General features: G+C 49.8%; 1 protein-coding gene across 4 annotated transcripts in view; it reads left to right on the plus strand.

The window, feature by feature from the left end:
• Window positions 1-1667: 1667 nt before the first annotated feature.
• SLC25A22 (solute carrier family 25 member 22) overlaps window positions 1668-24674 on the plus strand; it is a 54850-nt gene continuing 31843 nt past the window's right edge. Inside the window, exons 1-2 of one of the 4 annotated variants that reach the window (XM_069017043.1) lie at window positions 1677-1768; window positions 2351-2446. The gene's annotated coding sequence lies outside the window, so the exon portion shown is untranslated. Of the gene's footprint in view, window positions 1769-2350; window positions 2447-4870; window positions 5688-19536; window positions 19628-24674 lie in introns of those variants that run through there. The other 3 variants (XM_069017040.1, XM_069017042.1, XM_069017041.1) reach the window with 3 other exon arrangements.

Consider the following 24674-nt stretch of genomic DNA (forward strand, 5'->3'; position numbering starts at 1 on the left):
GGAGATAAGGCTGTGTGGTTGGATAGACTATTCTGACATCTCCCTACCCACCGCACTTGCGTTTTTCTCTTATGCTGGATGCTCATCCAATAAAATGGCCACAGCACACAGGTCTCCATCCTGGGTCAGGCACCACCCTTCTGGAATGAGCTTTCCATCTCCTGTGCTGTATCTTCTTATGCTTTGTTCAGCCCAGGTTGAAAAGCACACGAGAAAAGCTGATCCCCTTTTCACCTGTATCCAAATCATTAGCATTGGCTTCTGAAGCTTCACTGGCCTCTAGTTTACATCTTCTCCTCTCCTTGGGTTCCAGGTCCCTGACTGTGATAACAAGCTCCTCTTGTTTTCAGGTGTGTGAACAACTGTGATGTTTTTGGGCTGTTCATCACGACTCCATATAATTGTCACTTCTCCTGTGTATACAATGTCCTCATTAGCCCTACATGCCCCTGGGAGCATGCTTGTAGGCACTCTTCTCTAGCCACCTCTGATTCATTGCACAGGATAACTGTGCTTTCCTGCTCTGCTAGCTTCCATGGGCCCTTGGTACAGAGCTGGTAATCCCACACTCACCTAGGGCCTGGTGTATGTGAGCAACAAGGGAGGCTCTTAGAGATGTATTCCCCTGGAGATCTTCCCCTCTCTCCCTGGTGGTGTCACACCTGTGGATGTTACAGAATCACAGAATGGTTTGGGTTGGAAGAGACCTTAAAGACCATCTCATTCTAATCTCCTCTAGTGGGCACCTTCCACTAGAGCAGGTTAGTCAGAGCCCCATCCAGCCTGGCCTTGAACACTGCCGGGGATGGGGCATCCACAGCTTCTCTGGGCAACCTGTTCCAGAGCCTCACCACCCTCACCACAAAGAACTTGGTCATCCCAAGAGGCACAGAGATCTGTCTGGCTGCCACTGTCCTCCTTGCCTTCATGCTTAGTTTAAAAGGCCTGCTGAAGTGGTCTCTGTGGATGTTTTGTCCCAGCAAGGACTTAGGCCCCATAATGCTCCTGAGAGCTCCAGCTGCACAGTGGAGCCTGCTAACCCCAAAAATCAAAGCCTGCCAGCAGTATGGTGGCTTTCCTGGGGAGTAGCAGGCAGCACAGCATGGTGACCCAACAGGCACAGCTGGCCTGACTGTTATCCTGAAGGGAATGACAGAATCACAGAATATCCTGAGTTGGAAAGGACACACAAGGATCATCGAATCCAGCTTCTGGCCCTGCACAGGACATCCCCAGGAGTCGCACCATGTGTCCGAGAGCATTGTCCAAACACTTCTGAACTCTGTCAGGCTTGGTGCTGTGACCACTTCCCTGGGGAGCCTGTTCCAGTGCCCAGCCACCCTCCGGGTGAAGAATCTTTTTCTAATCCCCAACCTAAACCTGCCCTGACACAACTTCAGGCCGTTCCCCCGGGTGCAGATGACAGATTTATTATTTCTCCCCCTTGTCGCTCGCCCCGTGTCCTGCCGTGTGCCGCCTCTCAGGATGGCTGTGGGCTCCGCGGGCCGGGCGGGCTGTGGGCACGGCGGGGCAGCCCCGGCACCCCCGCCCGGCCGGGGGAGGCGGCGGCGATCCCCGGGCGCCCCGGCCGCGTTGCCATGGGGACGCGGCGGCCGCCCCGGCGGGGAGGGACCGGCGGCGGCGGCGGTTCCTGCGCCGAGTGCGGCCGGAGGGGGCAGAGCTGAGCCGGGCCGGGCCGCGCCGCGCCAGGAGCTCCGCACCCCGCGCCGCACCGTCCCCGGCCCCGGCGGGAGCCGCCGCCGCCCCGGTAAGTGCGGGCACGGCCCTTCCCCGGCCCTCGGGAGGCGTCGCCGGGGGTCCCGACGCTCCTCCAGCCACCGGGATGCAGCTCTTCTACCCCGGCCTGGCCCCTGCTGCACCGGCCCCGCCGCCGCTTACCCCGGCCCCTCATCTCAGGGGTGTGCCGGCCGCCCTTCCTGCGCCCCCGGGCCCTGGAGGGCCGTCTCCTCGCCCCGGGGGCTGAGCGCGGGCTCCCCATGTACCCCCCCCTCCCTTCCCGGAGCTGCGGGCTCCCCTAGCCCGCCACTTCCCCTCCTCACCCTCGGCGTTCTAAGTCTCCCCAGCCCCTTCTCTCCTCCCCGGGCGGGGGTCCCTCTGCCTGCGGGGGGGGGCCCGGGGCTGATCCCCCGCTTGCCGTGCGGGGCTTGCCCTTGCCGGGCGCGGGGCTGCAGCCGCGGCGCGCCTTCCTCTCCCTGCCCGCGCTAGGGAAATTGCGGGTGACACGTGTGCGGCTCCGCCGAGCCCTTTAGTGCCCCGGAGGTGCAGCTTTTTATATAGAAAGCAATTTCCGAGTTTCTCCGGGGCTTCTGATTTGTGGGGCGATTCGTAGGATTCCCTGACCGCCCCGGTCGCAGCGCAGGTCCTGCATCTAAGCCCCTCTGAGCTCCTTCCAGACTGTCCTAAGCCAGATCCGTGCTTCTTTGAGGTAGGTCAAGGTTATTGTGCTCTTCATGCAGTGGATGGGGAAAATGGAAATGTGGACAGACTGTGGGATTTCCTCAAGGTCACCCTGGGAATTGGACCCCAAGCATCCTCTGTCTCGCTGCACCCCCTGCAGCTGCTGGGCTCCTGCTGGGTGAGGGTGAAGTTGTGGAAATCGGATTTTTCAATGCCCCAGCCTCTTTCCTGAAAGGCTTCTCAGCTTTTAGTTTATACACCTTGCCAGGTGTCAGGGCAGGATCCTAGCTATATTTATTTGGCCTGATGTTTTTTTAAGCTATTAGATGTTTACAGTTAAATAGTGTATGTTTTTACCATAGTATGTTAATCTCTGAGAGTCTCGCTGCTGTTAGGATCTGGCTTTGTGGTGTTGCTGCTGCTGTTGGAATGGTATCTGCAGTGATTTTGATCACTGCAAGTAACTGTGGCTTTGCTTCTCAAGAACTCGCTTCTTGGCAGAGGCAAGCAAAAGGCAACTGAACTAGTGTGGTACTGATAACGATGTATCATGTGGGACTCGGGTGGTTGTTGTCTTCTTGTCCTCTACTTCTGGTTTGCTTTGCAGGCTGTTATAAACAAAGGAGTAGGCAAGGTTTAATAGTAGGAGTTCCTCTAACCTCTTCCTCAGAAAATAAACACCAGGATTTAATGAGGGTTTACCCCTTTAAATGTCTTGCCTGTAGGATTTTTAACTGCGTGCTACTACTTGTAGTTGTTCATACAGGTGCAGATTTTCTCCCAGTGCTGTGCCCTTGAGCTCATCTGTTCACCGCGTGCCTGTCATAGTAAGGAGCGCTATGTTTTGAGGGTGGTGGTGATCTGTGGCACAGATGGATGGCTGAGTTGGAAAAGGGATCAAATCTGTGTCATAAATTGGAGCCCTGATCTGCTCTGAAGGAAAGTCTGCAGTCCTGTTTGATGCCCAACAATCTTGTTAATGTCTTACTAGGATGCCAGAGCTGTTGAACATCCTCCTGCTGCCGTTTTAGGAAGGGGTAGTGTGCTGTATTAAGTTACTAAAAGGTAGAGAGCACTGACAGCCTGTCAAGGCCATTTGCTCCCCTTTTCCTGCCAAGATTTAAATTAGTGGGCAAGATGGGGGAAATACCTACCTGGCTGGCCAAGGTGACAGCAGCCCATCCATGTGGAAGCAGCCCCCTGCTCGCATGTGCGTCATGTTTTGTCTCGTAGGTCTCTGGCAGGGCAAAGGTGCGATGGAGAGAAGGGACAGAGGCGCAGTGACTGGTAGTTGGTGTGCCTTGAAACCTGGGAGCCATGGGATTTGGAGCTGTGCTCTGGTAAGGGAAATTTGGGGAAAGTCCTGCTTAGAAGCTGTAAGCATTTCATGTGCTTATACGGTTGTTCTTGCATAATTGTTGTCATCCTGAGAATTGTGAAATAGTAGGAGGGAGAAATTTCCCAGAGTAGGGCAGCTGTGTTTCCAGGTGAGTAGATGTTGTGCTGTGTTTAGCTAGAATAAAATCTGTGTGTAGAGCCAACATCCCTGACCAGGGGCCCAGTTCTGCAGATTCCCCTGAGAACAGCTTTTCCTTGAGGGTTAAAGCCCAATCTAGGGAACACTGTTGTTGCAGGGTATGTGATGACCACGCAGTGCTGTGAAAATAGTTAAATATCTTTGGCACTTCTTGAGGAATATACCCAGTGTTGATAGCTGGATGTGCAGCTGCAGTGTGAACTACAGGTTGTGCCCTGGGTGGGGGAAACGTCAGGAGCCCCAGGCAAGGGGCTGTGACCTGGTGCTGGCCCTTTGGACAGCAAAGGGCACAGGCATACAGCAGGAGCTGATGACTCAGCAGGAAGACCCCAGACTGTCTGGGTGCACAAACTGTAAGAGTATAAAAGCCCAGGAATGCTTTTGTTGGGGATCCCTCCCCAGAGGCAGCAGGTCAAGCTGTTTCTGTGTCACTGCACCATGATTAAATTACTTTAGAGGACCCAGACATCTGAGACTGCTGTGGGAAGCCCAGGCCTGAGCCAGTAAGGAAACCCTGTCTGACTGTGTGAGTGTGGGGTGTGCAGCGAGCCAAGAGGGGCACCTGTGGGGTCACTGGAGCCATCTACTGTGAAGGGACTTTGGTCCTAGCAGTGAAAGTCTGGAATGCGGGGAATGTGACTAACAGAGTGGCTCCTGGGTGGTCAGACAGGAAAGTTTCCTGAACACACTCTGGGTTTTATCTGAATAATCTGCAGCCAGGAGGCTGTAAGATGGGTGACTGATGAGTTGCTTCTTCTTCCTCAGCAAGGAGTACCTGGGTGTGGTGTAAGGATGCATGGTCTCCATCTCTGGTCCTCCAAAGGGTCAGGCTTTGGGTTTGCTGCTGGGCTGGCAGTTAGTTGTTTTACAGATGTAAGCAAACCTATGGACTCTCTTTCATCCCCCTGCAGAAACAAAATGCTCCTGGAGGACAATTGCCAGGTTCACAGTAGCTACTGGAAGGTGGGACGTCCTTGTGAAGTTCAAGGGATGAAAGGTTTGTGGGGTGGGAAGAAAAGTTTAGCAGCACTGACCATAACTGCAGAGGGACTCATGTCCCCTGGTGCCAACCAGCAGCAGGTCCGCCTTGTTCCACACGATGCTTGCTTTTGTCACTTGATCCCTGGTCTCATTTGCAGGCAGGGAACTGCAAATCTTTTGCACTGCCAGCTTTGCAGTGCCAGCAAGATGTCTTGCACAGGGTGTATCTCTTAATGGGCTGGGTTTATCTGCCTAAAATCATATTGTGCTGTCAGAATGACATAAAAGAGCTTTGAGCTACGCCCCAAGGGGAAAGGAAAAGGGTTGGAAAAATGCAAAATATTTTTTGTTCTGTTGTTAGGAGAGCCTGGGCTGGGGAGATGATGTGTGACCAAACTGGGTTTGGAATGGCTGGGACAAATGAATTTCCTTGTGATTCTGAGTGCTGCAGTTCATGTGTGTTATGATAGAATGGTAATGTCCTGTGAAGGGAGTTTCTGCAGTTTCCCCTTTTCTAGGCTGTTGTAGAACAGAGAGGTATTTCTTCCTAAGCCTGCCTTCTTCCTGGCCTTCCTTTTTCAGAGTGGTTTTTTTCCCTGTTGTTTTGTCGCGGGTTTGTTTTCGGGTTTGGGGTTTTTTTCCCTTTGTTTTTCCCTAGAATGAAGTTCCTACACAGCTGGTGACCTGTCATTGGTGTCCCAGTGGCCCATCAGTGGTGTACCAGAGATGAGCACCTTCACCCTTCACTGGAGTAAGTAGATACAGCTCTGGCAGACATTGGAGCAAATTTGGTTTGCACCAGCTGAGTTTGAGCATCATATGGGAGCTGTTGAGCAACAGGAAGAGTCTGGTCCCACAGCCTGTTTAGCCTGTCACTTACAAGTTTGTTAATGTCCTGTTAGGCTTCCAGTTGGACAGGTCTTTCTCCCAGCTGCCTCTGCTCTCCTGTTAAAATCTGCAGTACTGTGTAGGATAAATGTCTGTACTGCTCCTTCTACAGCAACAGTGCAGGATGGGGAGGAATCTGCCTGTTTACAGCATTCTGCCTTCTGCTACTGCAGGTACATGAGGACTGGTAACTATTCTTTTTACATCCATGATACATTCTCCTAAATCCTTGACTGTGTTTTCAGGAAATGTAAAAGCCTGCTTTAATGCCCATGTTTGCATATTCAGGCTCTCTTAGAAGTGACTAAATATCTGTACTACTACAAGTTGGGAGAGATGGGATTGTCGATTACTTATCATGGCAAATGAGCTAGGGATGCTGCCTGTCGTAGGCAGTGAATTGTTTTTATTTGTTACTCTTGAACATGTTGAACACCACGCCTGTGTTCCATGGTGCATTCCTCATAAATGGCTGCATGGACTCCAGCCTTGCTGGAGCCAGTTGTCTTGTCTGTCTACAGTGAGACAGCAGGGACGTAAGTGCAGGTGCCTCTTCCCTGCCAGAGAGGTGTCTGAGGTCTAACAGGGCAGTGTGTTTCAGCTTCTCTGGCACCATGATTTAATGAAGCCATCCTCCTTCAGCAAGGCTGAGTCCTCTGGCTGTACCAGAGGGCTGGGGACTGTCACTTGGCTGTATCCAGCTAACAGTGGCGGCTTGCTGGAGCTAACGCTGTGTAGCTCCAGCTAATCCTAACAGCAGATAAATACTTTTTTTCCTGTCCTCTTCTGTTTGCCTTCTAGCACAGAGATAGCAGGAAGGAGGAGGTGGATTGAGCTGTCCAATGCCAAACTTGGATATTGCTTTAACCTTGCAGTATTGATTTCCTGGTAGTTCAAATTATTGTGAAGATAAAGTAACAGGAGGTACAAAAGCTTTAGAAAACAAGGCAAAATCCCAGACAAACCTAATGAAAAGACCTTGTCGCTCTGGGTGGTTTGGATTTCTGTCTGGCAGTTTCATCTCACACATCTGCAAATATAAAAGCTTTGAACATTTTCTGCCTTAGGTGAGTTGTCTATGTGGAGATTATATGCTTGGGGGAGGGAGAGGCACCCAGGCAGAAATACTTGTTCTGTATCAGAAGGAATACGATGGGTTACTATTTATTTAATCTATGGGGTCTCTGTTGATTGTAGTTTAGTACAGCCTGTGGTGGGCTGCTCACAGGAATGCAGTTTTATTTTATTTTGTTAAACATTTTTGTAATTGGTACTTGTTCTCATTTTAGTAGTCCTGTTGTGGGTGGGTGACTGTGTCTTGTCAAACCTTCCTGTGCCCCGTTCCTTTCTTTGGCACTGATGCTGGTGTATGGCATATAAGGAGGGCTGTCTGGATTTTTTTTCTTTCCTGTCTGAGGCATTTATCCAGAAGCCAGGAGGAGAGAGGTTGGTTTTGACCCAACTAAGTTTCCCCAAATAGCATGAATTCAAGGAGCTGGCGATGACTAAGTCACATCAAAGACTGTGCCTGCCTCACCTGGAGTTTTGACTCTATGACTGGGGCTCATACTCTCAATTTAAAGGCTGTCCCAGCTATGAGGGGAGGGAAGGAGAAGGAGAAGGAAATCTTCCCCTCTTATATAGGACAGCGATGCTTCTGCACTGAGTGAGTAACTGGCCTGGAGGAGGTGTTTGGGAAGTGAGGTATGTGCTTTTCTTTTTTAATTAGAACACAAAGATAGGGGACTTTCAGCAGATGATTTTAGTAGGAGAGAGATGCTGTGCAAATGAGCAGTTGGTTTGGATCAAGCCAGAAAGAAGGCCAGTAGCCATGATCCTTCATTTCTGAATTCAACTGCAGCTTTCATTGAAGCCTTTTTGCTTTGGCAAGGGGCTGTGCTTTGTGGTGTGAGAGCTCTGAGCCAGGATGAGTGCTGGCTTTGTGTGGATAAGTGCCTGCAATGAAACTGTAGTCTGTGGTGTGCTTAGTCTGGGCCAACCCATCTTCATTTCTGCTGCTCCTGAGTCTCTGTCCTTGTCACTGTGGTGTCTTGACACCTTACTGCCCTCAATGGGTGTGTTGCCTGCCCGCTTTGACAGAGAAAAGGGCAGTTCCCTGTTGCCTGATGGGTGTGATGGGATGGAAACACCTTCTTCAAGGCCACATGCAGATCGGGAGCATCTTTGGTGCCCTGTTCAGTGCTGCTCTCTTTGCTCTGTGATAGTTAGGGATTTATAAGAAAGAAGGAATTGTGTTTTAGGGACAGGTTGTGTCAGGGGCTTACTGTGAATTTGGGTAGTGCTTTCTCCTTTGCTACAGATTTAGAGCCTGACCTGTGGTAAGCAGTAAGATGTCTGTCTCTGATCCTGTCCCTTACAATGAAATGGCAACAGCAGCACTTCCAGGGGTTTGCCTCTTATACACAACAGCAGTGGCAGCTGTTGCAGAAGGTATGATCTGATGTAGTAAATGGTCTCCTCTTCTAGGTGTTTCATTTCCCTTTTCCAGTTTGTGTTGGCTTTCTCAAGGATAGCAGTACTAGCTTCCTTTTCCATGCCCTGGGCAAGCTGAGCTCTTCTCTGTAAGACAACAGGAGCACTTGTTGTTTATGAAGGCTATTTTCTAAGTGTAGTAGTATTTTTAAAGGACATAAAACTCATTGTGTTGGCCTGACCCGCTTCACGTGAGCTGTTCCACTTGCTTTGTTAGTAGCTAAATGTGTGCATGACCTGAGCAGCTGTCATCTTTTTGATGCCCTTTTTTATTTTTTACAGGAACTTATGATGTAGATTCACTGGTGCCTCACTCTGGTTCTTCAAAACTAATGGAGAGCTTGAAGGAAATAGCTTGGATACTGAAGTGATAAGCACTACAGAAATGCCAGACGCTATATAAACAACTGAACTCAGCCCCTGGCCCTTCCTGAGAGAGGGATGATTTGCAGAAATACTTCAACAGATGGTCTGAATTTGGCTTTGGGAAGGGGGGAATAAATGCCAGGTTGCTGCTGAGCTGTGTGTGGGTGCGTGCCTGCATGCGCCATGCAGTGTGTTCCCTGCCAGGATGCTCTGGGGAGGCTGAGCAGGCTGCTCCCACAGCCCCCCTGCGCTCAGGAGGCATCTGCACACCGCTGACTCAGGCTCTGTGGCTCTGCCAGGTCCCTGTGTGGAGCAAGCTCCCCTTTTCCCTGTGGTAAGGTTCAGCTGTGCCCGCTCGTCAGGCTGGTCTGGTGGAGGGGAGCCATGGGCGGTTTGCAGACACACAGGGTCAGCTTGTGGGAGAGAGGCTGCAGAGCTGCTGTGCAGCTTGTGAGATACTGCTTGGCACACGGGTGAGATTGTAGGAAGGCCGTAGGGTCATCTGACACTGGGTTGTCCCTCCGCTGGTGCAGTCACTGGGACCTGTGTCAGTGCAAATTGAGGTGGTGTGGAACTGGAAACAAATGGATCAGTTGTGGTAAAGGGCATGTGCTTTTTGGACACACCTAGGCATACAAGTGAGGTGGCAAACTTGCTGGCAGCCTGGAAAGGTGTGGGATGGGAAAGGGTTTACATGTCATGGTTGGGGACCCTGATGAACTCTAGCAGAGCTGGCTGCTGTGGCCAGCCTCCCCTCTTCCTGACGAGGTTACTGCTCTTACAGGGGAAGGAGAATGTGTTTCCCCCAGAATGCTGCCTCACCTCTGGAGTGGGCTCTGCTCTGGGGCAGGCAGGTTCCCATGTCAGTAGTCACAGCTGACTCCAGTGGGATTATGGATTGGAGTGCAGAAGTCCTTGTCCAAGGACCTCTGGAGCAGAACAGTGTGTCTAGTTTCTGCATTGCCAAACTGTTGCTAGCCTTCCCAGGCAATGTGCCTGTTACACTGCTCACTGGCATGACAATTCCTTGTGTCTACTGCTGCCTACTGCTGCTGCCACGCACTCTTTGTGAGACAGTGTTGGTAATTAGGGCAGAGTTGTGAGGTTCCCTTCAGGAGTGATTTTTGTTTGGAAACTTTCTGAAAACAGGTCTAATTCTTAAGCAGTGCAAGATGAATTGCTTCCCTGAGGATGTGTCAGGTAAATTCTTGTGGATACATCTGTCAGCTAGCAGCAGTGCACTGCGCATGTGGAGTAGCCAGATGAGACATCTGATGCTCAGGGAATGACTTTCCAAGTTTGATACACTTGACTTTTTCCTCTTTTTCCTTTCTTGTGTTACTCATCTCCCAGCACTCTGTTCAGGTGAGCAGGACTGGATGTGTTTTCATTTGCCTGTAGCCTCCAAAATACATTGTCTTCCTGCCGGGAATACCTTGCCTGCCTTGCAGCCTGCAGATTCACAGCACTCTGGGTGAGCAGGGAGCTGGTGAATGGATTATGCCACAGACTCCTGAGCCATCAGGTGGTGGTTGCAGACCCCTTGACGATTCCTCTGCTTGTCACAGATTATGTATGAGTTTCCATGGACGAGCTGCTAACCTCTTTAGGAGCAGCATGACCCATGCAGGGCTGCTGATGCGTGTTTAGCAAGGAACCATTTTGCTCTGATCTGAACAGTTTTGGTGTAAGCGAAACAGCTGAGGTGGGAGGCAAGAAGTGCTGTTGGCAATGCAGGAGGGGAGCAGTTGTGTTCACATACCCCCCCAGCAAAGGGACTGGCAGCAGCCCTGTCCTGTGGCTGAGAGGCAAGGAATATTGATTAACATGACATTTAAGTGGCATTTTTGTAGTGCACTGGGAGCATTAGTGAAATGCTGCCTTTGGCACTGAGAAGTAATGAGATAAGCTTTCATCTTCAGAGAGGTCTCTGCCTGCTGTTGCTAAGTGTTTGGAATGCTGGGAAATGTTCTTTTGTTATCCTGTCAATTCTCCATGTCTGGTCTCTTGTACAAAAGGCACCTGAAATACAGCCTTGGCTCTAGTGGGCAGCTGAGCTTGCAGCCTGTACACCAGTGTTGGCATGCTTACATGGTGGCTCCTGCTTGATGCTTCTCTGTCACCTTGCCCTAGGTGGAGCCTAGCTCCTGACTCCAAAGAGTGACACAGGAAGGATCTGTCCTTTCACGCCCTGGGGTCCTGTTTCATTAACCTGCGATATTTTAGCGTTGGTTCCCATGTCAGTGGCTGATGCTTTCAATGCACTGTGGCTTTGCTACAGGGACAGGATGCAGGGTTTGTGGGATGCTTTGCAGTTCCAGCCAGGCTCAACAGTCCTTCTTTGGGACTCTTGAGTGACAGCTGTCAGTTGACATACAGACCCACGGGGCTCTGGGTTACTAAGCCTTTTAAATAATTTTGTTTAGGGCCCAGAAGCTCTTATCTCCCAGGCTTCCCTGGAGGGATTCTTGTTCTATTTTATTGTTGTGTATTGGTTTACTTTATCAGTGCACTCAGCAGGCTGCTGCAGGCCGCTGCCAAGAGGAGCAGCCTTGCTTCCACTCGTGCCTCTCTCTGCTTGTGTCAACACAAGTGTTTGTGTGTTCACAGCTACACATGACCTGGGAATAGGCCTGATCCAAAATGAGTTCTTCAAGTTGCTGGGGAAAGGAAGAGCAGGAGCCTGAAATTGTGCTGGACAAATGGTTGAGTAACCACAGTCTCTGCTGGAAAGCAAATCATGTGGCACTTTCCGGGGGCTAAAAATCCCTGTACTGTTCCCTTCATGAAAATCTTTGCACCTTCTCCGCCAACACACTGTCAAGACTGCATGGAGCCTGTACCAGTGCCTCTTTGTGCAGGACAAGTTGTGTTGCGCTCTCCTTCCGCAGCACTGGGTCTCACCTGGTGCCTGGTTGTAGATTCTCTCTTTGATGTGGAGAGACAGCATCATGCCTTTATAACACTTAAAATTCACATAGTGTAGCAGCCAGAGAAAGGTGGTGGCTTTTCATATCTGGTAGGGATGGCCCTATGTACTGCCAGATGTATAGGATACTGCATGCAGTATAGGAAGAAGTGGAAAGAGAGGGGAAAAAAACCAAAAACGCAGCGCCTTTGCTTTGTTCCAGCACAGTCCGCTAGTGCTCACAGGAAAAGCATATCCTTCAGAAAGTGCTTGGTGAGCATGTGTCCTTGGAGGTGCCAAGAAATATGACCAACTTCCTCTCCTCTTCCTCTCCTTCCTTTGCATGCTGGGAAGTGGTGACAGTGACCAGCAGACACCTCAGTGTGAACACAGCTGATGCTGAGCCTTCCTCTCAGAAGTGACAGAGGTTAGGGATCTGCTTACCCTTGGGCTGGAGAGATGGGTGGCTCCTCTCGGAGCATATCTGAACCTTGCTGGGATTGTGTGTCTCTTTCCTGCTGTCCTTTTGCTTCTCCCTGCTGCAGCCTGTTCTGTTTCTGAAGGCTCTGTTCCCATTTTGACACAGGAGGTGCAACTGTCCCTACTGCCTGCTTCCATTGCCAGGTAGGTTTAGGGAGTGTGTTGGGACTGCCTAACTTTGTTAAGGTCACACTGCAGGCTCTGCATGCTGGCTGAGCTGTCCTGGCTGGCTTCGGGGATGTGGAGGAGATGGGACTGTATGAGCATGACATGGCTCGATGATGGGCGACTTGCAGCCCTGGATGCTGCTCCGGGGCTTGAGGCTGCTGGTGCCATGTGGTACTGTGGGAAGGGGGCTGCCAGCAGGGTCCCAGGCTCACGGTCCCAAAGCAGCACAGTGTCATCCCAAGGCTTGTGGTGTACTCTGAGTCGCAGAGATAGGAAGAGACAAGCTGGCTTGCCCTTCGGAGAGAGAATCCAGTCTGTGTCTATCATTGCACCAAGGGCTGAGTGAATGAGCAGGGATTTTGCACATTAACCAGGCAGCAGCTGGGCAGAGGGAGCTGCAGGGTTCCAGCCATAGTGCTTCTGTGCTTCTCCAAAAGCTCTGTCAAGGCAAGTACTTTCCGCTCTCTCACAGCTATTATGAAAGAGCCTGGGTTTGCTGCACCCTTCTCTCACTTTGCCCTCAGGGCATGCTGGGCTTGTTTGAATTAATGTAATTAGCACATGCCTTATTAGCTCACTAAGGCACAAAGAACTCGTGTATATTTGTAGCCAGGTTAAGCAGCCCCTATTAATTTAATAACTGTGTCCTCCTCAGTGCATGGCAACAGTTAATCACTGGTGGTGACTCAGGACCAGCCAGTATGGTGGAAATGAGGTGTATATGCGTGCGGTTCTCTTTTATTGTGTTGTACTTTTATTAGTGAGCAGAGCTGTGAAGGGAATTAGCAGCAGGCACAGTAGATGGAAGGGAACTTTCAGTGCAGGTTTACTAAACAACCAGCCCTGGATATTTCCTATGCTCTACACTGTTGGTAGAAAAAAATCCGTAGAATGAATCAGCGAAATATGACACAGACTGGGAGCCAGAAATTTACAGAAATAAACTTTAGCAACCCACGCTTGAACTCTGCTCCAATCAGGTTATGTACTAGGTACTGATAGTAATTTTGCCTCATGGTCTACTCTATTTCCCCTTGGTGATTCTGAGGCAGGGGAAGTGGCTAGTGTATTCTGGTGCTGCTTGTATTGAAGACTGCAAAAGAGCAAGGTTCTTGTAAAAGGACAAAAATAGTTGCAAGTAACTTTCATTTGCTGCAGCACTGTGGTCCTTGGTTCCTTTTACTCTTCTGGGTCTTGCCATGTACATCCCTTAGCTAGGTGCCATGGAATGCTGCCAGGATGTTTGTTACCAGGTGTTTTTCAGGGTTGGTTTGTTTTTTGTTGGTTTTTTTGCTTCTTTTTTTCACAGAAGCTGCAGGTTATGGCTTGGACTCCACCAAACTGGAATGATGCAGTCTGTGAATCCAGGATGGTGGCATGTGTCTCTGTATCCAGTAGTCCTGCATGTGAGATAGTAAAGTCCTGCACTGATTCTAAAACTAGTGAGTTAAGAATTTTGGGGGCTTTTTTCGGCCAAGACCACTATACATGCACAGAAGACTTCCTGCATTTCTTGTCTTCTTCCCCCTTCTTCAATAATCACAGGTTGTGCTCTTTGTGGTGAGCATAAGCTGGGAGTAGGAGCAGGAGGAATGGTACTGGAAAGCTGTTGATGTGCTTGCACTGTTTTGGTCAGGTTTTCTACAAGTAAGAGTTGGGATGAGATGCAGATGCCCTGCCTGCTCCTACTCCCTCTTTTTATTTTACCCGTTTGCTGTTTCTGCCAAGTGAGCTTGGGCTTGCAAGGCCTGGACTGTTCTTGGCCATCATGAGCCTGTGCAGGAGCATCACTGAGAAGATGAAGTTGTTACAGTCAAAGGAACAAGGAAACCCTATGAAACTGGACTGAAGTGTGTTTGTACTTGTAATAATGTGCCCTCTTGCTGCATCTGGCAGGGGAGCAAGTCCCCAGGCTCCAGCAGAGATGGCAAGTTCTTCTGGCTTGCATTTCTGCTCAGAACCCCGACCTCCTGGGAGGCACAGAAGGAAAACAAGTCTGAGATCTCCATGGAGTGACAGGGGATGCGCTCAAGTCTTGCTGCAGCATGTTGAAACAGATACATTTATTTCTACTTTCTTAGAGCCTGTTCTCAGGAGAGCTGAATGTTTAAATGAAGGCTCTGTGAGTGGTTAGTGGGGTGAAGAGATGCAATGGGTGAGGATCTGCAGGGGTGCCCATGTGCAGTTCCTAACAGGTGCATTGTCGGGGGGAGCAAAAACCAAGGAAAGTCTGAGGGAAGATAAATACCTGCTGGGGTAACTCAGATGCTGGCCAGAGATGGTGATTTCCCTCCCCCCTCTTTTTTTCTTTGTTTCAGGAGCAGGAAGGGACACTGCTTGGCTCATGCTGGCTCAGAGCTGTGGAATGCTTGGTACACACCAAGACAGGAGGCATTTTCCAGGACAGCTTTTTTTAGTCAGTGTTGTGGCTTTGTCTGGGATAGAGTTAATCTTCCTAGAAGCTGGTAGAGTGCTGTGTTTTGAATTTAGTATGAGAACAATGTTGATAACATGCTGATATTTTAGTTGCTGCTAAGTACTGCTCACTCTAAGTCAAGGACTTTTCGGTTTCCCACGCTCTGCCAGTGAGTGCACAAGAAGCTGGGAGGGAGCGTGGCAGCAGGAAAGCTGTGACGTAGGCACCATCATGGAAACACGGTGGGATGACTCTTCAGAAGGGACAGTCAAGGAAGGAGAGGCAGGGACTCTGTCTATTAGGGAGTGTTTCCCCTTCAAGAGCTCAACAGTAGTGATGATAAGGTTGAGTGCCTGTGGGTGAGAATCACGGGGAAGGCTAACAAGGCAGACATCCTGGTGGGAGTCTGTTCAGACCACCCAACCAGGATGAAGAGACAGATGAATTATTCTGTGAGCGGCTGTTTCATGATTGCTAGCCCTTTTTCTTGTGGAAGACTTGCTGGATGTCTGCTGGAAGCTTGACACAGCAGAGAGAAGGCAGTCTAGGAGATTCCCGGGCTGTGTGGAAGATAACTTCTGACACAGCTGGTCAGAGAGCCTACCGGTGTGCTGCCCCTCAGACCTGCTGTTTACAAACAGAGAAGGGCTGGTGGGGGATGTGGTGGTTGGAGGCAGTCTGGGGCACAGTGGCCATGAAATTACAGTTTTCAATTCTTGATGAAGTAAGGAAGGAGGTCAATGAAGGGGTTCAGAAAGTCTGAACATACTTTAACAAGGAAATCTTAAAGATCCAGGATGTCCCTATGTGCCAAAAGATGAGCCAGTGGGAAAGAAGACTGGCCTAGTAGAACAGGGAGCTTTTGCAGGAATCCAGGGGGAAAAAAAGAATTTATGACTTTTGGAAGAAGGGGTAGGTGACTAAGGAAGAGTACAAGGATGTTGTTAGGTCATGTAGAGAGAAAATTAGAAAAGCAAAAGCTCAGCTAGAGCTCAATCTGATCAGTGCTATGAAAGGTAATAAAAAGTGTTTTTGTAAATACATTAACAACAGAAAGAAGGCCAAAGAGAATCCCCATCTTTTTTTGGATGCAGAGGGAACAGCAGCAAAGGCTGAGGAAAAGACTGAGGTGCTTAATGCCTTCTTTGTCTCAGTCTTTAACGGTAAAACTGAATATCCTCAGGGCAGCTGGCCCCCTGAGCTGGTGAGAGAGCAGAAAAGATCCCCTGCAGTCCAGGAGGAAGTAGTCAGTGGCAAGGGTGCTGATGGAGCTGGCAGAGCAGTTCACCAAGCCAGTCTCCATGCTAGTCCCAGGGCAGGGCTGCCGGGAGTCCACAGAGGGCACAGCAGTGACCTGAGCTGTCCATCGTTCCCCTCTGCGGCCTCCGGTTTGGCCCCAGTGAACCGGCACCACCCCAGGACTATACACTTTAGGGCATCCAACAGGAACAGCTCTGTGGTTGGTAGAGTGTTGCTCTGGTGAGGTACTGCTGCAATTTGGCCTGAAAAGGTGCTTATTCCTCCCAGCAGGGTCACTGGCATCCCTTCCTTTCAGTGGAGAAAGTTGAGAGCCAAGAGCCCTGGTTTCATTGCTGGTGGGGAATGAATGGTCCCTTTCAGGCCCCAGGACCTCAACTCAGTGCTCTATCTCATTCCTACTGAGGGAGTTAGAATCTGACCCTTAACTTTCCCTTGGGCTTCTTGGTTGGTTGTTTTTAATTACTGCATTGTACATGGTGATTATTTTAAACTGGGAGGGGGGAACTCTTTTCTACCCTGTTGGCCTCTTGGCAGAGCACCCAAGAGAGGGATTTGCACCATTTAGTTTCTCCATGGTATGTCCTTCCAGATCAAAGGGTTGGTCTGTCTGTCAGCTGACTCTGCCTTTTTGTTGACCACCACAGATTATTGAAGAGAAATGCTGTATAAAAGTTCTTGTTCTCCTTGCTCTGTCTCCCATCTGCCAGACTCCCAAAAGCTCAGCAAAGCTGTCTTCTCTCTCCAGCTAATGCTGCATGTCTCTGAAGCTGTAATTTCTTAAAAACTGATATAGAGAACAGATCCAGAGGAAGGTTGATTTAAAAATATTTAGAATCACATCAGTTCAGCATGTGACTACATGATTTCTCAGGTGGCACTTGGAAAGGGGTATTACTGGTAACAAGCACCCACTTATGTTTGTCCAGTAATGTCCAAGGTGCACTTGCTTGTACACCATGATCATGTGCATGTCTGTCAGTTAGCTTGTGCCTCTGCTGTTGGCTCTGAAGCTGCAAAATGACCTAGCCCATTATAATCATAATTTAAATTACCATTTTATGTAGAAGTTGCTACATATGTATAGTTCATTGTGTTTGCATATGGATTACCTGTTCTGTAGCTACTTCTTACAGATCCTTTTGAATTGGTGGAGACACTTTCAGGTTTCTACAGACCAAAGATTGCAATCCACCACTATTTTCAAGCAGATGCTGGGCCTGAATTTTTGCTATGGCCATACCCTGGCCTCAAATGACCACATCACTGAAGATTTTATGATGAGATGCATGGAAAGGGTTTTTGGCCCTCTGGCACCTACTCCAAAACAGTTTGCTTTGAGCATGAGTAGTTGTCCTAAATTTAGAGGCTTGTTACTTGTGTTGTAAGTGTTCAGAGGAGTGACAGGGCAGCAGAGCAGCATGCCTGATGTGGCATTTGTGCAGAGCAGAAGAGCCAGGTCTTTTGAGACTTGACCCATTTGCCATTTTGAGAACTTTGAGAGGAGGTAGGTTGAGATGGGAAGAGTGCCAACATCTCCCATGGGTTTCCTTTGCTCCCCTCAGTCTTGCCAGGGGTGCTGTGAGCACTGTTAGACCTGTTGTCTCTCTGCTGTGAGGGAGGATACTGCCTTAAGAGAGTGTTTTAATGTGTTGTCCTCCAGTGGAACAGAACTCTATGTGTTCTCAGTAAGATGACTCCAAGCTCATTTGTCCTGCTGAAACCTTCCCTCCAGTTCCTTCAGCTTGGCATCTCCAACGTCTTTGATATTGAGACTTCCCCTGTGAGCCCTGGGTGAGTCACTTCTAAGCGCTGTCCTTACTCATCCCATCTTGCAGCTCAGTTGCAAAACCTCCAGGACAGGGACTTTCCTTGACTGAAGGTCAGAGCAGCCCCTAAAATGACAGATTCCAGGTAGGCACTGGGGCCTTTTGGCGTGCTGCAGTACTGATACCCATGCCCACCTTCAAGGTGAGCACTAGCTTTCCATCTCTTGATCCAGGGCAGTTTCCCAAGACATGCCAAGTCAAATGGTATATCTGGTGTTTGTTCCAGACCAGCACAGGCCTGTTCCCCAAGTCTTTCTGTCTTGGCAGATGGTTTGGCATCTCAATGTCAGAGGTCATGCTGATGCAAGAAGAGGCCTCCATGGGACTCCTTTTGTTAAGCAATAGGGCAAATGACTTCTGCTCTAATCTAAGTAAATTGCTGGTTTTTTTGCCTGGAGAAGTTCTCCAGGTCAGGAAGGCACTTCTCTTGCTGCTCACAGTGCCTTTTGGGGGCGTTGTTCCAACCCTTAGCTCTCACAGAGGTAACAGCAGGTGCTTGTTGTCTTCTTGTCTTTACTTACCGTCGAAGATTTCTCAGCAAAGCAGGAGAAGTTGCATGATGCTGTACTGGGAGTGGAGGGGGGCAGCCTATGCTTCCAGCTGGGTGGAGAACCCAAAGGGGAGGGTGTGGGAAAACTGAGTGTGTTCCTCCTACTCCTTCTCCTACTGCCTGGAGGCAGGAAGTTCCCCACCTGCTTCCCTGCTGCTTTGTCCCTTTGCTTTCCAGTGATACCTGCTGCTCCACTCACTTTGATCCTTGCTTTGGAGTCGGCAGCTATGCTGCCTTTTCCTGGTGTGGCTGAGACCGGGCAGTCAGAGGGGTAGTTTCCAGGAGCAGTGAAGGGTCTGCCTGATGTCTTTGGGAACTCCTTTGCTTTGCAAGGAGGTGAGGGCAGCAGGCAAATCTCGACTGCTGCTGTGTGGATCTCCTGTAGTCTCAAGTAAATTCTGGTGGAGAGGGTAGTTGGAACAGCGTGCATGCAGTATCAGAATATAGGATATTGCTACAGTCCCAGGGGCTTGTGGGATTCTCCCCTGTGGCACTTCCAACATGGCCCTGTTCTAACTCCTGTTGCAACATTGCGGGTGACTGCACTGGTTTGGATGTGGAGAGTCTGCTAAGATGTTGGACTGTTTTTGTTCAAGGCTTGTTTTTTTCTTAAAATGGAATGTTGTCATAGGCACAGGGTGTTCCTCAGGCTGCCAACTGTGGTTTGAAATCCTTCTGAAGGTGAAGGGCAAGTCAGTGATGGAGCTGGAATGCGAGCTCAGGAGTCTTTTATTGCTGATCGGGGGTTTTGTTCCTCTTTTTCCCCTCTGTAGGTATCCTGGTAAATCTATACTGCCGTCACCTGCAGTTGCAAAGCCAAACATCTCTACAACATGCCCTCAGGCAGGGAACTTGCCTGTTCTTTGAGGCATTCTCTCATCACAAGGTCTCTCAGCATGAAGTTAAGGCTCCCCAGTGTGCAGGGAGAGTGGAGGCTGGATATGGGGGCAAAGTTTGCCTGCAGTTTTGCAAGGGTGCCAGCCTGACTGTTCTCACGGTGATAGGAGGGGGTGGAGGGGGGACACCCATCCCGACCAACCTGAGGGAAGCTGCACGAGACAGAGGTCAGTTGTGGAGGATGGGAAGGGATTGCTGGAGCTGAGGGTCCTTGCAGGGGCTGTTAGGGAGGAGTTCCCTGTGTGCTGAGGCTCAGTATCCCGGTGCCTTGCCAGCTGAGTGGGCGCTGTGCCACTGAGCCTGTCCCGAGAGCGTGGGCAGCCAATGGTGCAGGCGGCTGGCATGGCACCTCCCCGCTGGGACTTTGGCCTTTTATCACCTGAGGCAAGGGGGAAGACTGCCTTGGGCTTGGCGCAGCTGGCTGGTGACCACGAGGCAGGTGAGTTTGCATGTGCAGCCCTGGGGCTTCTGGTGGCAGAATGGTGTGAAGGGGCTGTGCTGTCCCCTGTGCAGCTGGAGAGGTGACAGTCTCTGACGGTGGGGAGCATTCTCCAGCATGTTTGAGAGTTGCTTTGTTTTCTCGAGGACTAATGCCTTGCCAGGTCCTGCAAGGAAATTCATGGCAGTCCCTGCTTTCAAGGGCCTAAAGGCAAGCAGGGTTAAACTGCCACTGATTTTCTCCAACCCCTCTGTCCCAAAATGTCCTCAGCAGGTGAGAGCCAAGTTGACAGCTTCTCCCCAGGTGGCGTCACCTGGTGCCAACTCCCTTGTACACTTGTACCTGTCGTACATCTAGAAAGCAGCTTCTCTCAGGAAATAACTGCAGTTTCATTTTGCACTCCTTATACCTTATTGTGATGACAGCTTTGCTCCAGTCATTAACAAACTTTGGCATTGTCCATACCTTCAGATGCATTTGTGCTGTGAAGGAATGTGTTGTGCTGATCCCAGAGGGTTTCTCCTCTCCAGCAGGTACTCACTGCTGATTGCTTCCCCCTGCCATCCCTGACTGTGAATGGTTGCATGGCTGTGTCCTCTTGACACAGTGGATGTTGGCACAGCTTTGCTTCCTCTGCTCACCCTCTGAGCCCTGCTTCTTGACATAAGCTTCTCTGACTGGGCCTTTGAGTCTGTCTGCTCTCAAGACAAATGGAAATATGTGGGAGTCCTGACTTCCCCTTCTGCTGTTTATTCTTAAGTCAAGGTTGTAGTTTGGAAGTTGGCTTTCAGTGATAATAGCTCCAGCATGTGCTGGCCCCCAGTTCCATCTCATTCCTGCCTGATTGCTCAGCACAAATATTTGTGCTGGCATGAAACGAGGGATGGGAACGTGTTTGGGCGTAGGGAAAAGACGGATTTGCTTTCTTTGGCCACAGCACCAGCTGACATTTGCTAAAGGTTTTCTGTCAAACCAGCAGCCTGTGTGTGCTCAGATAAATCAGCATGTGGAGCAATCTGAGCCCAAGAGGATGTGCTCAGCTGCACTGGGGCTGCTGGGGAGGGGATCTGGAAATGGGAGTGCTGGCAGAGGGCAGAAGTGAAGAGCTGGCCTGTGGGAGGGATGGGGGTTCCTGCTGGCAGGACTGGGGGAGCTGGTGGACTGGGAGCCCACAACTGGCTTGGAGGATGCCAGCTGTGGCTCTGGCACCCTGGCAGGGGAAGAGCAGGAGAAAGGGGGGTGCTGTACTCAACTCAGACTGGGGGGTAGAGCAGTGGCATCTGGGGGTAGAGGTGGCAACCCACATCTGTAGGGCAGTGTGGTGGCACTAAATGCAATGAGCAAGGTCAGAGAGGTGTAGGTGGGTTTAACCTGTTTCTTCTCCTGTGATGTCTTGGCCTGTGGAGATGTGGGTGCCTGTTTCTCCAATCCAAGCTTGCTGGTGTGACACATTAATGAGGCATGATGAGCTCTGTGTGCTCCCCTCCATGCCCCATGCTGCGCTGTGATTCTCTAGTAAGCACTTTTCCTTCAGGTCATAAGGCAAGAACTGAAGGTTGAGAGTTCATCCCCGTGCCCCAGGCTGATGAGGAGAGCAGATACAAAGGTTGGCCTTCCTGGAGAAAGCCTCACTGTCTGAGTTGTGTGGGAGATGTGTGGCAAGACAAGGGGGGAAAAATAGCACCGCTTGCCAGTGGCTTAGGCTGTGAGGACCAGATACATCCAGAGCTGTCCAGGATTGCATTGTGGTACTTTGGTGTGTCACTGTCTGGAGCTGACTTTTGGGAGGTGAGAAAAAGGAAAGGCAGGATTGAGGAGGCTCCTGGGCTATTCATGTGTGTCAGCAGGAGCTTCGGGCCATTCGCACTGCTTCAGTGTGCGTGTGGCTCTGAAACTAATTTGCCTGATCATTTTAATAAATGTAAAAGGGATGTCCTGGTGTGCAAATAATGGGGCATTAATCCATGCCTAGCTGTGTTAACAGCACTCTAGGAAGGAAATACTCTCATGCTGTTCTCACTCTCTTAATTATGGGATGTTCAATTTAGAATCCTCTTCCATGAGGGCTGCTCAGCCTCTTTGGCTTTCAGATGGCTTTCTGGTTACTCTTGTTTCACCTACCCTCCTACTACCAGTTTGATCCCAGCTCCTCAGCTGCTTTTACCATGCAGGTTCCCAGTTCCAGCAGTGCCATTGTCCTGAAGTTTAACTATACAAAGACTTTCTGAGGCGTCAGCACCTTTTTGGTGCAGCTGGCTTGTCTGCTGGCCCAGTGCAGGTGCTTATGGGAGATTTCCTAGGAAGATGCAAACCCTGCTCCCTGACACTTCTCCCACAGGAAGCCTTGGAGCTACACCCTGCTTGGCTGCAGATGCTTGCCTGCTTTTATGTGCAGTTTTTGGCTCCTGAGAGCATTGTGTTCCTGGGAAGATATACTTAGGTCTTTACTTAATCTCTTTCCTTTCTAGGTTAGATGTATAATGTTGTTGTGGATTTGTTTTTTAAATGTCCTATAAAATTCCTAGCATTTTCTTCCCAGCTTGTTTTCCCCCCTCTTAGACTGCAGAATGGTAGCAGCTATTTTCCTGCCCTGGAAGCAACTGGGGTCTGGGTCTCCCCAGAAACTCCCTGGCCATGCCACTAGAGGCTTCATCACTCACCCTCTTATAAGGGACTCAGGGAGTTCTGTAGATTACAGCAAAGTGGTCAGACAGAGCTTGGGGTGAGTTTGGGTTTGTTTTGCAAATGGTCATTCGTTGGAGCTCTGGTTAAACAAACAGAGCTCAAATAAGCTTTCCACTTCATTGCATTAAAATCCCTTAATTCATTAAAATCCCCTGGCCACAGACATTCAGGCCTCTGCTGTGCCAGGTGCTGTTTAAACAGTTATCAAGTGTCTGCTGTAAAATGTTCACATTGTTCGCTTCCTGTCGCTCGTCCGCGAGTTGAGTGGCTTTTGTTAGGGGAGATGATACTAGTCCTGGTATTTGCTGGCTGTACAGCCAGCACCAAGGAAACCTGTAACTTTGCCCAGTTTTAAACCCAGGAAGGTTGTTTTTACCCTGTCTTGCTGTGCAGCTGCAGCAGGAGCATCTGTTCCCTGGTGGGAAGCAGAGCAGTTTTCCAGCTGGATCAGACAGCTGGGGAGGGCTGTGTAGTTACTGGGCAGATGGAGAGCTGAAGCCAAAAGTCAAAAGAAAAAAAGGCAAGAGAGAACTAAACTCAGCTGTCCCAAGTCCATCTTGGTGCACAGGAACTCCATTGCCCACTTGTGTCAGCAGGTAAGAAACAGCTCTGTGATGTATTTATATCTCCATCTTGGTCTCTCACTCTTTTGGCTACCTGGCTGTGGTGAATATTGTGTGAAAACACAGCCTTGCTGTCTTTTCTTGTTGTTGCCCTTTGTGATGGGTACCTGTCCTCCTGAATTCCCCTCTGCAGGGAAGGGTGCAGCAGAGGCAACAAGGGGGAAGCTCCAGAGCTTGGAGCAGGCTTTCAGGACCACTCGGTGCATGCATTTTGTCAGACCTGTCTCAATAAACACAAGTTTATTGAGGGTGTAGACATTTTCAAGTGAGTTTTCATGATTCACGGCTTGTTTATGACAGGGTCACAGGCTTTCAGCAACAGGTCTTCCTGTATTTTTATGTTTTTGTCTTATTCTGGTTAATTTAATAGAAAATTAGATTAACCTAAAGCAAACTGCTCTTGTGGACATGCATATGAAAGCACATGTAATGAAGGGTGTAAGTGATTTTCAGTTGGACAGTGCAGACTTAGCTGATCTGGAGCTTTTTAAGGTCTGCAGCCACAGATCAGTTGAGATCAGGTAAACTGTCTGAAGAGGGGTCACAGAAGGTATAGCAGCATAGTGCAGTGTTTTGAAGAGGAGTCCCTTTCCTTAGGGAGCTCCATGTGCTGGTCTCTGTTCAATGTGGGGCTGCAGAAAAGGCAGTTTCAGTCTTGTGTTGTCCAAGAGTGGAACTGTACAAATGGTTTCATGCTGTCCTATCCTTGGCACCTGATATAATGGGAGGGGGACCTGAACTTCTTCCCATACCTGTTTGCATCATCACTAGTTCTTCACACTTTCAGGGACTTTTTATTATCAGGAATGCACTGAAGCCCAGAGGTATCTCCAGAGCAGAAGTGTCAGCCCATAAGCCACCCTATTGGATGTGAGATTCTGCGTGGCTTAGGAAATCTGCAATTAAGGAGCAGATTTCATTCCAGAGGCAAAGGGCAAAGGGACCTCCTTTGCTTCTGGCTCAGCATCCAGGTGGCAGGTGAAAGGGAAGAGGGAGGCAGGTGGCTGAATACTGCGTAAAGCATAGGGTGTCTCATTCCCAGGCTGGAGGTGAGCAGATGAAGACATCTCCAGAAAGCTGAAAGTTGCGGCCACTTCTGAAATTTTCTCTGGTGTCCAGATTTCTTTGTGTGGTGACTTCTATCAGCTCTCATTAAACAGCAACAATTAGGAGTCTTAGAGAGAACTGCTTCCTGCAGTCTGGCACTGAGCTGAAAGGAGCGGTCCAAAGTGCAAAGTGGCATCAGTAGCTTGGGGAAAGAGAGGCATTGCTTAAAAGATAATGTTGGCACAAGACTGAATATGGGCTGTCTATTTAAGCTCAGAAATAGGGGAAGGATAGTAAACTCTAGAAGAGCAGTTTTCTGAAGACTCTTCTTTAGAACACAGCATGTATGTGTTGGAGGGAAGTGCTAAAAGAGCCTTGTGATGACATGTGGCTGTCTTGGGGTGGCTGGGTGGACCTGCAGAGGGTTGGGGATCTGCACGGTATGGTGTGAAATGCTCTCTGAAGTCTGAGGGAAGTGACAGACGCTGCTGCCCTGGATGTCGGGCAGAGCTTGTGCCCTGCCTGGCTGCTGCCCTTCCTCACATGCTGCTAGAACCTGATGACCCTGGCAACTCTTCCCTCTGTATGTCCTTGTATATTTATATATACACACATACATTTATAAGGTTCCCTCTGGAGCTCAGTGTCGTCTTTGAGGAGATCAGGTGCTCCCTTAAGTCACTTGTGCCTCA

This window comes from Aphelocoma coerulescens, chromosome 5 (genome assembly GCF_041296385.1).
Source record: "Aphelocoma coerulescens isolate FSJ_1873_10779 chromosome 5, UR_Acoe_1.0, whole genome shotgun sequence".
Classification (NCBI taxonomy): Eukaryota; Metazoa; Chordata; class Aves; order Passeriformes; family Corvidae; genus Aphelocoma; species Aphelocoma coerulescens.